This window comes from Cryptomeria japonica, chromosome 4 (assembly GCF_030272615.1).
Source record: "Cryptomeria japonica chromosome 4, Sugi_1.0, whole genome shotgun sequence".
Classification (NCBI taxonomy): domain Eukaryota; kingdom Viridiplantae; phylum Streptophyta; class Pinopsida; order Cupressales; family Cupressaceae; genus Cryptomeria; species Cryptomeria japonica.
This window is the reverse complement of record NC_081408.1, coordinates 452,616,446-452,630,078: the sequence shown is the minus strand read 5'-3', so window position 1 is coordinate 452,630,078 and position 13,633 is coordinate 452,616,446.

Here is a 13,633-nt window from a genome sequence, read left to right as displayed (position 1 = left end):
TCCAAAAATTGAAGTCCAAAAATCTTACCAAAATTGTGTGCTCCCTTTGAGCAGATGATCTCTAAGTCATTGGATTTTTCTCTTCTCTACTACTCCCCCTTTGACATCAATGACAAATGTTGTCAAAATGTCAATTGAGTGTAGTTATCAGATAGAACCCTGTAACTGGTTGGTTACAATCTGAAAAAGGTTTGCTAATACAAAATTCAGGCTCTCAGTGAACCTGTCACTATCCTTCAATATTGCCTCTATTCTTTGAATGGTATTGGTGAGGTGATGCATTTTCTCTTCCGGTGTCTTCAGTCCCTGAACAAGTGCCTATGATATCTCTTTCCTTAAAGAGATGAGGTAATCCAATTTGGAATCGAGTCTTCTTTTAAGTTCTTTTGCTTTGTATTTTATTCTTTCCTTTTCTTTTTCTAATTTTTCAAGTTTCTCCTCAAAACCTACTACCTCCTGCTCTATAACTGATATTGGTTCATAGGACCTAATGATGTTGTCAGCTATATCATTTATTTCTTTCTGCACTTTACTGATCTTTTTGTCTATATCCACTGTCAATATATTAGTCTTGCATGTGTCTCTATACAACTCCTTAAACTCCATTATTGTTTTGCTTAGTGTTGGTAGGAGGGTGTCAATGTGTCCCATGCACTTATTTATTTTCTCATCAAAGAATTTCTCTTTTTCCTTAATCATTTTCTCTCTAAATGTCTCCTCATTTATTTGTTCCACTGTCAATATGTTACCGGTGATACACTTAGACAATGTGTCTAATTGACTTAAAGAATCTTTATTGTCCACATTGCACTTGGCTGCAATCAATTTTAGAATAGGAATGTTATCATCAATAGCTTTATATGCTAGTGCATTACAATCTGTGATTTTCTTAATTGAATCCAACAATACTTCTATCACATTAGTTGGTCTGAATTCTGTCATGGAAGAACCAGATGATTGTCCAACTACCTTAACAATCTATATTCCACCGGTGTGAGTAACCTCTTTGCTTGTATTGACCTCTGGTAGGTCAGTTGTGTCTGCATTTCTATCAGCAAAGGCTTAGGCTTCTCAGTTGTTTTCGGTGGCACTATCTTTGCATGAACCTATGACTCGACCTTTTTCTCTTCCTGTTTCTCAACTTGTACCTCAATGAGTTTCACTGTGCTCTCTACTACCGGTTTCTCTGATGATGTCTCAGTGGTATTCATTGTCAGTTTCTCAGTATGTACCTCTATACTATCCACTGCTGGTATCTCAACTGGTTTCTCTATGTTATCAGCTGGTTGCTCTAACTCTATAGGTTTTTCAATGTTTGTATTAATGGTATTGTCAGTATCCATTCCAGTAACCAAGGGATCAACTAATTGTTCAGTTTGCTCAAGTTGTGTCTCAACCCCAATCTCAATGTTATCAACTATTACCTCAATATTTTCAGCTGGTGGCTTAGTAGCCACATCTTTCTTCTCACTAGTAGTTTCCTTATCAACCACAATATTGACCTCTTGTGTATCAATATTCATTGTATATAGAATTTCTGATTCAGGATTTGTATCCTCATGTGTAGTCTCCATATCCTCAGTTGTCAGTGTGTCAACATTTACAACCAGTGAAGTAATAGAAGGAGGTGGTAGCAAATTGTCTGTTACTTTTATGTTGGGTAGTTCACCTACCTTACCTTTACCCTTGTCCTTATCCTTTTGATAGACCTTGAAAGTTTTGGGTCTATTGAGTTCTTCTTCCTTCTCTTTCTCCACAAATAAGATATCCCATTTATCTATTGTCTCTTCAGTGATTTCATTAACTCTGCCTGCCATTAAAGATACATGTCGGTGACCACTGGAAAATACTGTCTTGTTAGCTTCACTTATTAACTCATCAATTTCTTCTATAGATTTAACAGGGTGTACAACAAGTAGCTTTTCAACTTTTATTTTCTTATCCAATTCCATAATAGCTAGTCTCTTGGCATCAAGTCGTCTATACAAGTCACTAGGCAGATCATCTACAACCTCTATCAAAAATTTCTTATAGATATCTAGGTGTAGACTGATACTATTTTCTATGCTTTCCTTTTCCTCATTTGTAAAAGTATCATACAATTTACTAACATTAGACAAGTTTTCATCATCCATTATTTCATTTAGAAGATTGTCTAAATGAGGGATAACCTATTTTTCCTTCTTCTTCCTTGGTGTCATTTTCTTTGCTAGTGGCCTTACTACCTGTTATTTCTTTCTTGTTTTCTTTGGTGCAGGAGAGGGTGTCGATGAAGGTTTTCTTTTCCTTTCTACTCTCTTAAACTCAACTTGTATTTCACTGTCAGATGAAGTTCCAACCAGGGAGAGGTGAGCTTCCAGTTGTAACCCTTCCAAGTCACTTTCCTTAATACCGGTGATATTCAATACATTATCCTTGATCTCTTTCACCTGTTTAGTTGCTTTCCTAGTATATTGCTCTCTTTTCTTCCTTCGTTTAAGTGTTTGTGCTTTGATTTCAATGGTTTCAACACTACCAAATATTTTCTCTTCAGGTTCTTGAGGGGCTTTAAGTAGGGCTTTGGCATATGTCTCAATTATGTTTACATCAGCCTCATAACCTGTTTCTGTCACCCAAATAGTTCTAAGAACCACTGCCTCCATCTAGATTTCATCTTTCTTAAGAACAAAACAAATTTCTTTTTGATATTTGTCAACAATGTTCTAAGGTAGCCTTTCCCTTGTTTTCATTTGAGCCTTAAATGCTTGGAAATATTCAATTATATTGTTTTCCTTGTCTGTTCCCATGCCAATAAAGATATCCAATAGTTGTTTACCTGCCGGTATGTCAAAACCAAATTCTTTCCTGCCTATACCAGTAACTTCCTTTGTGATATATAGCATTAGGCACACAAGTAGATTACCAAATCTGAAAGTACCTTTCTTATCACCTTTAATTTTTTTCAAGTTGTCAATCAATTCATCCTTCAACCATTCACATATATCTATCTTAGCATTATTGTTCACCGTATCATAAGCACTCTTGATACATAGACTAGAAACAAAGTTCAATCTGTTAGTATGTGTATTTTTGTATCCTAGTATCATGCTAATGAATCTGACATTTATGTCTGTCACATCATTGACTCTCAAGGATCTGTTGTCATGGGTTGCACCAGTTAATGTCATCACAATGTTATTTGAAACTTTCTTAGTTTTGTCAGGTCTACTACCGGTGGAAGGTAAGCCAGTCACTGCCTTTACTGCTTCTCTAGTGATCTTATGGATAGAATCAATCCAAAAGAATTCTCCATGAACTCTGTTGAGTACAATCCTCACAACTTCCTTAGGGAAATCTGGAATATCAAGTATTTCCACAAAACCTAGGGTTTCTATGATCTTATGTTCTGGTTTCACAACACCATTCTCATCACAAATAACAGTCTTATACATATTCATGATTTCATCAGCACCTAGTTCCTCAATATGGCAATGTATGTATATCCTAGGATCTTCTGCATATGCAACTCCTTTAGGGATTTTAGAAAATGCACCTAGGATATCATCCTTCTTCGCTAATTTGGGTATGATCTTGAATACGAGCCTAGGGAATTTAACCATGATAACTCAATGATGAGAAAATAGTACCAAACTGGTACTGAGAGGGGGGGGGGTGAATCAATACAGACAAAAATACAGTCCTAAACTAGTTTGATAGCAGTCACTTCAAATGATTGGCAGGTAGTGACATCGGTATGAAACAGAGTGCAACCGGTAAAGCTAAGAATGTCTGAGACAAGCATTAACCAGTTACTCACTTAGATTTTCACTCAACTCGAGACTACACTACCATTTCACCCTTATGCATAAATAGGTAATCTATCATCAGATCATAATAATAGCTAGTTCAACGTGTTTTATTGACAAGCATAAAACACAGAACTATCATATGCTTGACAAACAATATCAAAGCCTCACAAGATAAAAGCATCACACATGACACATATTTTTCATGTGGAAACCCAACTGGGAAAAACCACGGTGGGGATGAATACCCACAAGCTGTTTTGAACTCTTTAGAAGTCTGCTTTGTTAGGAGCCTTGTCCGGTTAGAGACATTACAATAGATTCTGCTAGGAACCAATCCTGTTAGAGATCACCCAGTTAAGGGATGGCTACAATACCTGGTTAAGGGTTAAACCCTGTTAAAGGTTACCTTGTTAGAGGATTTCAAGAACTCAATAGCTAAAGGACTTCGAACTCAGTAGCTTTGAGTTACCCTATTAAAGGATTTACATCAAGTCGGTTAAGGCTACCCTATTAAGGGATTTTCCAACTGTTGAGGTGGTCAGAGATCAATAGGTATTACAATGATCTCGTAACAACACTCAATGCCAATTCAGATCCACTTAAGCTCCTCTTCACCTTCTGCACTTACACTCTGCAAGTATCACTTCTCTTCTTTTGTCTGGCAAGAATCACGTATCCATTCTCTTGGATACTCACACACAACTTTTGCCAACAACCCTAGAAAGAGTCACAACATCAACCTTATAGGAAAACAGTTAGGTCAGTAGCATAAACCCTAAACCCTATACCTATTAGGTTAAGGAATTCAAACGGTTCAATCCTGACCGTTGAACACACTGCATTAATCTCCATCGTTCGTTTTCCATCGATTTCATGGCGGCTGATAACCCATCATAAGTTATCACCGTTTTATAGACTTTGCACATTCCCGAGGTAGATAGGAACAATCTTCTTCATGCAAGATCCTTCACGCACAAAAGAATTACGTGGCAACATGATATGTTCTTTTCTATCATGCTAACTCATCACACAAAGTCACCGGTTGAGCCACACAGGCTTGAAGCACTTCAACTGGAAACCCTAAAGTTGAGAATACCAACCGGTAGTCATACAATGCTTCCATGTGCTGGTTCCCATAACCATATGTCGGTTCACCTTTTAACAAGCACACTGCTTCACTTTGGCACACATGTCGGTTCACAGTGTTATACCGGTTCTCTCTTATGTCGGTTCTCACCTCTTCAGCATATTGACATCAATGACAACATACAATGTCATTATGTGCTCATACCGGTTCACATAATGCCAACAATCTCCCCCTTTGGCATTGATGGCAATATACAAAGATATCTCTCTGCTTCACATCTTCTCCCCAAATTTCTGCAAATATCTTCTCCATTTCACATCTTCTCCCCCTTTGACAACAATGCCAAGGTGGAGGTACAAGCTTCCCTGTTCCATTATGTTGCTCCCCCTGAGGAGTAGCATCCTTCAACACATCAATCCAAAATAAATTTGACTATGCAATACCTGACTGATGTGGATCATATGCTTTTAGTTTACCTCCTGAAGGGGAAACACCCCTAATTCACCTCTTAAGTACATAAATCTAGTCTTTGGGAGAGGCTTGGTGAATATGTCTGCTAACTACTCCTTACTGGAAACATGTTCTAGTGCAATCTCTTTGTTCATGAACCTTTTCCCTCAAGAAATGATACTTAAGCTCAAAGTGCTTGGTTCTAGAATGTAAAACCAGATTCTTGGAGATATTAATTGCACTAGTATTGTCACAAAATATACTTACCAGTTCAGATATAGGAACTTTGAAGCCATTTAATACATGCTTCATCCAAATTGTCTAAGTGCAGTTCATGAAAGCTGCAACATAGTCTGCTTCCACTATAGACTGAGAGATACAACTCTGCTTCTTACTCATCCATGAGACTATTCTACCACCGAGGAAGAATGCACCACCGGTTGTGCTCTTTCGGTCATCTACATTACTAGCCCAATTAGCATCTGTGAACACTTTCAAGTTGAAATCCTTGCTATATGGATACCACAATCCATAGTCAACAGTTCCCTTCAGATACCTAAGAATCCGCTTGACTGCAACCAAGTGGGATTCTCTTGGACTTTTCTGAAACCTTGTAGTAATGCCAACTGCATGTGCAATATCCGGTCTGCTATGCACTACATAATGCAATTTACCAATCATTGATCAGTATTCCTTCTCATCAACCAATGTTGAGTCATCCTCTTTGGATAGTTTACAACCAGTCACCATCGGTGTACCAACCGGTTTGCTATCTTCCATGCCAAAGGTCTTCAACACCACTTTGACATACTTGGACTAAGTGATAAAGATTCCATCTCTCATCTGCTGGATCTGCAGTCCAATGAAGAACTTAATATCCCCTATGAGTGACATCTCAAACTCTTTCTTCATCTCATCTGCAAACTCATGACTCTTGTCATCTCCACCAAAGATAATGTCATCAATAAATACCTCACATATTAGGATCTGATCTCCTTCAGACTTCAAGTAGATATTGTTATCTTCACTTGTTCTTTCAAATCCAATCTTCACAAGATGGGAATGCAGGCGTTCATACCATGCTCTAGGTGCTTGCTTTAGACCATATAAGGCTTTATGTAGCCTACACACCATGTCACTATATTCAGATAGGGCAAACCCATCTGGTTGCTCTATATACACCTCCTCTTCAAGTACACCATTTAGGAATGCAGATTTTACATCCATTTGATATACTTTGAAGCCTTTAAAAGCTACATATGCAAGAAGCATATGAACTCCTTCCAATCTGGCTACAGGAGAAAAGGTTTCTCCATAGTCTTCTCCTTCTTCTTGGGCATATCCTTTGCACACCAGTTTGGATTTGTTTCTAATCACTGTGCCATCCTCATTCAGCTTATTTCTAAAGACCCATTTGGTACCAATGACATTTTTGTGCTACGGTCTGGGTACTAAGCACCATGTACCATTTTTCTCTATCTGGTCAAGTTCCTCTTCTATTGCTTTGATCCAGTCTTCATATTTATGTGCCTCTTTGAATGTTTTAGGCTTGAATTCAGAGATCATACATGAGTTTTCTCTGACTTTTCTTCTTGTAAGGATTCCTGCATCCTTATCTCCTATGATCTGCTTAGGATCATGATTCAGCTTGACATACCAAGGAATGGTCTTGGTAGATTCCTCTTGCTTTTCTTCTTCATCCTCATCTCCATCGGTATCAACATCTACATTTGTCGGTGTAGGAACACTGTTGCTGGTACTTGGTTGACTGACAACCGGTTCCCAGAAGGTTGTAACCAGTTTGTTTACCGCTTGCTCACTACCGGTTTCCTCATTTTTCTCAGAGGTTTCATCAACTCTTACATTGATGCTTTCCATAATTCTCTAAGTTCTATTGTTGAAACACTTGAGAGCTTTTCTCTTGGTGGAATATCCTAGGAATATTCCCTCATCACATTTCGCATCAAATTTTCTCTAGTGTTCACTCCTCTTGATGTAACATTTGCTACCAAACACTCTAAAGTAGCTAACCATAGGTGTCTTACTGGTCCAATACTCATAAGGAGTTTTGTCCCTACCTTTCTTGATGATTACTCGGTTCATTGTGTAAACTGCAGTGCTCGCCGCTTCTCTCCAAAAGGTGTGAGCTACCTTTCCTTGAATCAACATGGTTCTAGATGCTTCAACCATAAACCTATTATTCCTCTCTGCTAGGCCATTCTACTGTTGAGTCCAGGGGGCAGACAATTGCCTCTTGATGCCATGTTCTTCACAGTACTTGTTGAATTCACCGAAAGTGAATTCCCCTCCTTGATCAGTTCTCAAGCACTTGATTCTTTTACCGCTTTCCTTTTCCACTAATGCTCTGAAATCTTTGAACTTTACAAAGTCTTCAGACTTGTCTTTCAAGAATGTGACTCACATTATTCTTGAGCAGGCATCAGTGAGAATCATGAAGTACCTATCACCCTGCACACTTCTAGTTTTCATAGGACCACACAAATCAGTATGCACAAGATCAATCAAATTGTCAGCAGTGAAAGATTTACCTTTAAAGGTTGAGGAAGAAATTTTCCCCAATTGACATTCTCTGCACAAGGTATTATCTAGATTGTTTAACACTGGCAACCCTCTAACTGCCTTGATCTTACTAGCCTTCACAATGTTATCAAAGTTTACATGGCAGAGTCTCCTATGCCATATCCAGCTATCATCAAATTTAGCCATAAGACATGTACTTATATTTGCATTTAGATGAAATAGGTTACCTTTGGTCTGCATGTCGGTGGCCACCAATTCACCATTCTTTCCTTTGATTCTGCAAACTCCATTCTTGAATTCCAGAGTGAGGCCACTATCATTCGACTGGGAAACACTCAGAAGCTTGTGTCTGAGACCATCAACCTAGTACACATTGTTAGCACTACTCTTTCCATTCAAAGAGATGGACCCTCTGCCTTTGACCATGCATGGTGCATCATTGCCAAAGTGAACTACACCACCATCATACTCCTCCAAGGATAGAAACTTGCTCTGGTCACCAATCATATGGTGAGAGCAGCTACTGTCAATGATCCACTCATTGGAATTATCAAACTGGGAGACAAGAGCCTTCTTGTCTGACACATCTTCTTTGATAGCAACAAACACAATATCTTCATTTTCTTCATCCTCTAATTCTTCATTTGTGACAACTTCATCAACTGCCACAAAGCAATTTCTCTGGTTTCCTCCTTTGAATTTCTTGAACCTTTCCAGTTTGTCCTTGTTGTCGCCATTAGGACAGTTTACAACAATATGTCCTATCCGGTTACAAGAAAAGCATTTCAAAGGTAGCTTACCTTTGTATTTGCCAATTCCCTTAGGAAGTTTCCTGGTAAGGAGAGCTTCAAATGCCATCAAAATCTCCTCATCATCCATTTCTCTGCTCTGTCTTGGTTCACTACTAGTGCTAGCTTCTTTTCCTTTTCTGGATGGTACAACAGAAGCTTTAAAAGCTGATTTAGTCTTTTGAACACTACCATTGAAACTATTTAGCTCATAGGCTGTCAACTTTTCTATGATGGAGTCCAGGGATACCTTAGTCTTGTCTATTGATCTCAGCTCCTGAATAGCAACAACCCTTATTGCATAGACTGACAATAGGGATCTCAGAACTTTTCTTACCACAGTGGAATCTTCTATTTTACCACCTGCACTCTTGATATCTCCAACAATGGTTTTGATTCTTATTCCATACTATTGAATGGTCTCACCTTCAACCATCCACATATCTTCAAAATTCCCTCTAAGTCTTTCTTCCTTAGCCTGTTTTACATGCTCATCACCGCCATAGATATTTTCAAGAGTATCCCATACCTCTTTGGGATTTACCTTATCTTGGACATCAATAAGCTCAATGTCAGATAAACTACTAATTAGGGCTTTCATGACTTGCCCATTCTCTTGCATCTCTCTCTTCTGGTCATCGGTGAGAGTACCGGTAGGGGCAACATAGGCATTCTCAACATAGCTCTAGTGTTGAGCACCCATGCTTCTGATGAATATCTTCATTCTGTCTTTCCATATACTGAAATTTTCTCTGTTAAACTTTGGACCTTCCCTCTTCATCATTTGACTGGGATCTTTACCTCAAGCGGCTAAGCCTATAACATAGAGGACCTGGAGGATGCTTTGATACCAATTGATAACTCAATGATGAGAAAATAGTACCAAATTGGTACTGAGAGGGGGGGGTTAATCAATATAGACAAAAATACAGTCCTAAACCGGTTTGACAGCAAACACTTCAAATGACTGGCAGGAAGTGACACCGGTTTGAAACAGAGTGCAACTGGTAAAGCTAAGAATGTCTGAGACAAGCATTAACCGGTTACTCACTTAGCTTTTCACTCAACTAGAGACTACACTACCATTTCACCCTTATGCATAAACAAGTAATCTATCATCAGATCATAATAACAGCTAGTTCAACATGTTTTATTGACAGGCATAAAACACAAAACTATCATATGCTTGACAGACAATATCAAAGCATCACAAGATAAAAGCATCACACATGACACACATATTTTTCATGTGGAAACCCAACTGGAAAATACCACAATGGGGATGAATACCCACAAGCTATTTTCAACTCTTTAGAACTCCACTCTGTTAGGAGCCTTGTCAGGTTAGAGACATTACAATAGTTTTTGCTAGGAACCGATCCTGTTAGAGATCACCCAGTTAAGGGATGGCTAGAATACCCGGTTAAGGGTTAAACCCTATTAAAGGTTACCTTGTTAGAGGATTTCAAGACCTCAATAGCTAAAGGACTTCTAACTCAGTAGCTTTGAGTTACCCTGTTAAAGGATTTACAACAAGACAGTTAAGGCTACCCTGTTAAGGGATTTTCCAATTGTTGAGGTGGTTAGAGATCAATAGGTATTACAATGATTTGGTAATAGCACTCAATGCCAATGCAGATCCTCTTAAGCTCCTCTTCAACTTCTGCACTTATACTCTGTAGGTATCACTTCTCTCCTTTTGGTGTGGCAAGAATCATGTATCCCTTCTCTTGGATACTCACACACAACTTTTGCCAACAACCCTAGAAAGAGTCACAACATTGACCTTATAGGAAAAAAGTTAGGTTGGTAGCATAAACCCTAAACCCTAAACCTATTAGGTTAAGGAATTCAAATAGTTCAATCCTGACCGTTGAGCACACTGCATTAATCTCCATCATTCATTTTCCACTGATTTCATGGTGGCTGATAACCCATCACATGTTATCACTGTTTTACAGACTTCACACATTCCCGAGGTAGATAGGAACAATCTTCTTCATGCAACATCCTTCACGCACACAAGACTTACGTGGCAACATGATCTGTTCTTTTCTATCATGATAATTCATCGCACAAAGTCACCAGTTGAGCCACACAGGCTTGGAGCACTTCAACCAAAAACCCTAAAGTTGAGACTGCCAACCGGTAGTCATACAACGCTTCCATGTGCCGGTTCCCATAACCATATGTCGTTTCTCACCTCTTCAGCATATTGACATCAATGACAACATACAATGTCATTATGTCCTCATACCGGTTCACATAATGCCAACAAACCACTTCAATAACAGTAGGGTTTGCAATGAATTCAGGAGCAAAGGAGGAAGCCATTTATAAATACATTAATCTTCCTTTAGGTTTGGATGCTTGAAATATTTTGCTTCACTTCTCGTTGTGGATGCCTTCACTCAGGTTTTTCATGCTCTTAGGAAATTTGAATGCTTGGTGAGTAAAAAAGATTGAAAAACACTTGCTTTATAATATCTTTTCCTTCAACTACCACAATAAATGCCTGTCGGTTAAGTGAAACTTAACACATTTGCCGGTAAAGAAGCAATTCATCTTCTTACCATCAATCGAGGGTAAACTAGCATGATTTTCAATTAGTTGCCATACCCCCAAAAGGTTTTCTTTCAGTTAGATGAAGAATCTCCTGCCAATGGAGTGATACTTTGTTCTACCAGTGAAGGAATAGTCTCATCAACATTCTGATCTCTCTTTCTAATCCATTGTTTTGAAAATTCTTGCTTTACCTCATCAACCTTCTCTTTACCTTTCAAACTAGGTCATTTATTATTTATCAGTGATGCCTTACTTCTACAAAATTTTGCAATAGGTCCAATCTTGTTACAAGCATAACAAGTCACATTGTTTTTCTGAATCGTCTTTCCATATCCTATGCTGGTATGTGTTCTGCATTGATTAGATAACTGTCCAAATCTTCCACAAACATAACATCTTACATTAATTCTACAATTTTCTGAATTATGACCAACTTTGTTGCATTTGGAACATTGACCGGTGGGTGCATTAGTGTTTTGATAGTTTCTAGATCTACACTGATTTTCTCTATGACCATACTTGTTATAGTTAAAGCATTTCCCATTAAATTTGTAGGCATTGGGTTGTCTTACCTATTTACTGCGATCATGATTGTTTGTAGTACCGGAGCTTTCCCCAACTTCAAAGCCAAGTCCATTAGTGTCTCCATTGGGTTTCTGATTTTTTAGCATGTTATCAAGTTCCTCTGAACTTTTCTTGAATTTCTCTTTGTGTTGATTTGCAGTAGCCAACTCATTTTCCAAGATTCCCTTCTGTCTCATAAGTTCAATTTTATCATTTTCCATGTGGATCAGATATGTCTTCAACATATCATTTTTACAACTAAGTCTTAGATTTTCAGTTCCAGCATCATTGAGTCTTCTAGTCAAGTCATCTTCATTCTTCTTTCTATCTTCAATGTCTTTGCAAAACCTTATAGTCATATCTTGCATCTCATTCCTCAAGGTCATGTTTTCTTGCCTCATCTTGCTTACAATATCATTACGAGTTTCCTTTTCATCATCATCACTCTGTATCTTCTCATGAAGGTCTCTTCTTTTGTTTCTAGCAATATTGAGATTCTCTTGAATTCCTTGAATGAATTCCTATGCAGTCTTTAGATTATCTTCAAGTTTGATATTCTTCAACTTTTCTGCATCATAATCTGAAAGAGTTATTTCCAATTGCTTTCTCAAACTTTCCATCTGTACCGGTGTCAGAATCTCCCTCAAGTTGTTAGGCTTCTGAGAATAGAGGACCAGGCTCTAATACCAATTGTTAGGATTCCCAAAGATACTGAGAGGGGGGGGTGAATCAGTATCTAACCGATTAACATATTTTTTGATCTTACTAATTAAATTGCATTCCAAAACAGTGTACCTGTAAACAAGAATTAATGTAGTAAATATGAACAATAGCACAACATACAAAGCACATCATAACACAATATTTTTGGCGAGGAAAAAACCTCGGTGGGATTTGTGACCCACAATATTCACTCACTGACCAATGAATGGATATTACTTACAATAGGGGTGCCTGCACATGCAGGAAGGCCAACTGCCTAGAGCTCACTGCTCAATTACAAAAGGAAGTCTCACTGACTTACAAAATGGATTCTGGAAATCCAATGTGATGTACTACTACAAAAAGCATCTGCTATGCCAGGTTCAATACCAGTTTAAGCTCATACAACAACTATAAACCTTACTCCAAAATCTGCCTTAATATTTGCTCATCATATCCATCCTATCATCTATGTGTATATATCCAAAATGATCTTCAAGATCTTATACTTATATATGAGTCTTATTACACTATGCCATGCCTGCTTACAAAAAGATATTATAATTAAATACAATATACAATAATCAAAATCATGTCGACTGGGGTGTCGGTAATCATCTTTGTCGCTACCGGTGAACTATATGTCGGTGCCATAAGATTGCAAGGTTGCCATCAATGACAATACCTTCAACCATCAACAATTCTCATTGGATTGTGCAATGCCAACAGATATATGCAGATAAGATTCTTAAATTTCACGTAGATCTCACTGAAGATAAGTTTTGTACTTATGAAGAACTCATTGGACTAGACGTTACTAGACAAATTTCTCCAAAAGGATCCTCCTCCGATAAGAAGACTCAAAAATACTATTGAGGTCCCCCTTCTGGTTCCAAAAAAAAAGAAGTTAGATAGAAAGGGAAAGATTGAAATCATTAGCATTGATGATGTTGAGATTGTTGAAGTCAATGTAAAGCAGAAGGAGATAGTTGTTGCAAAAGAAGGAAAGTCGAAGGAACCCTCAAGTTCTTCTCATGAAGAACCCTTTGAAGTTGATAAAGTGTTGAAAATGATTGAGGAACTTGATGGCATATAAAAGAGAATTGGATATGTATGGTTATCACGACCATCTTATGACTAAGAAAGGA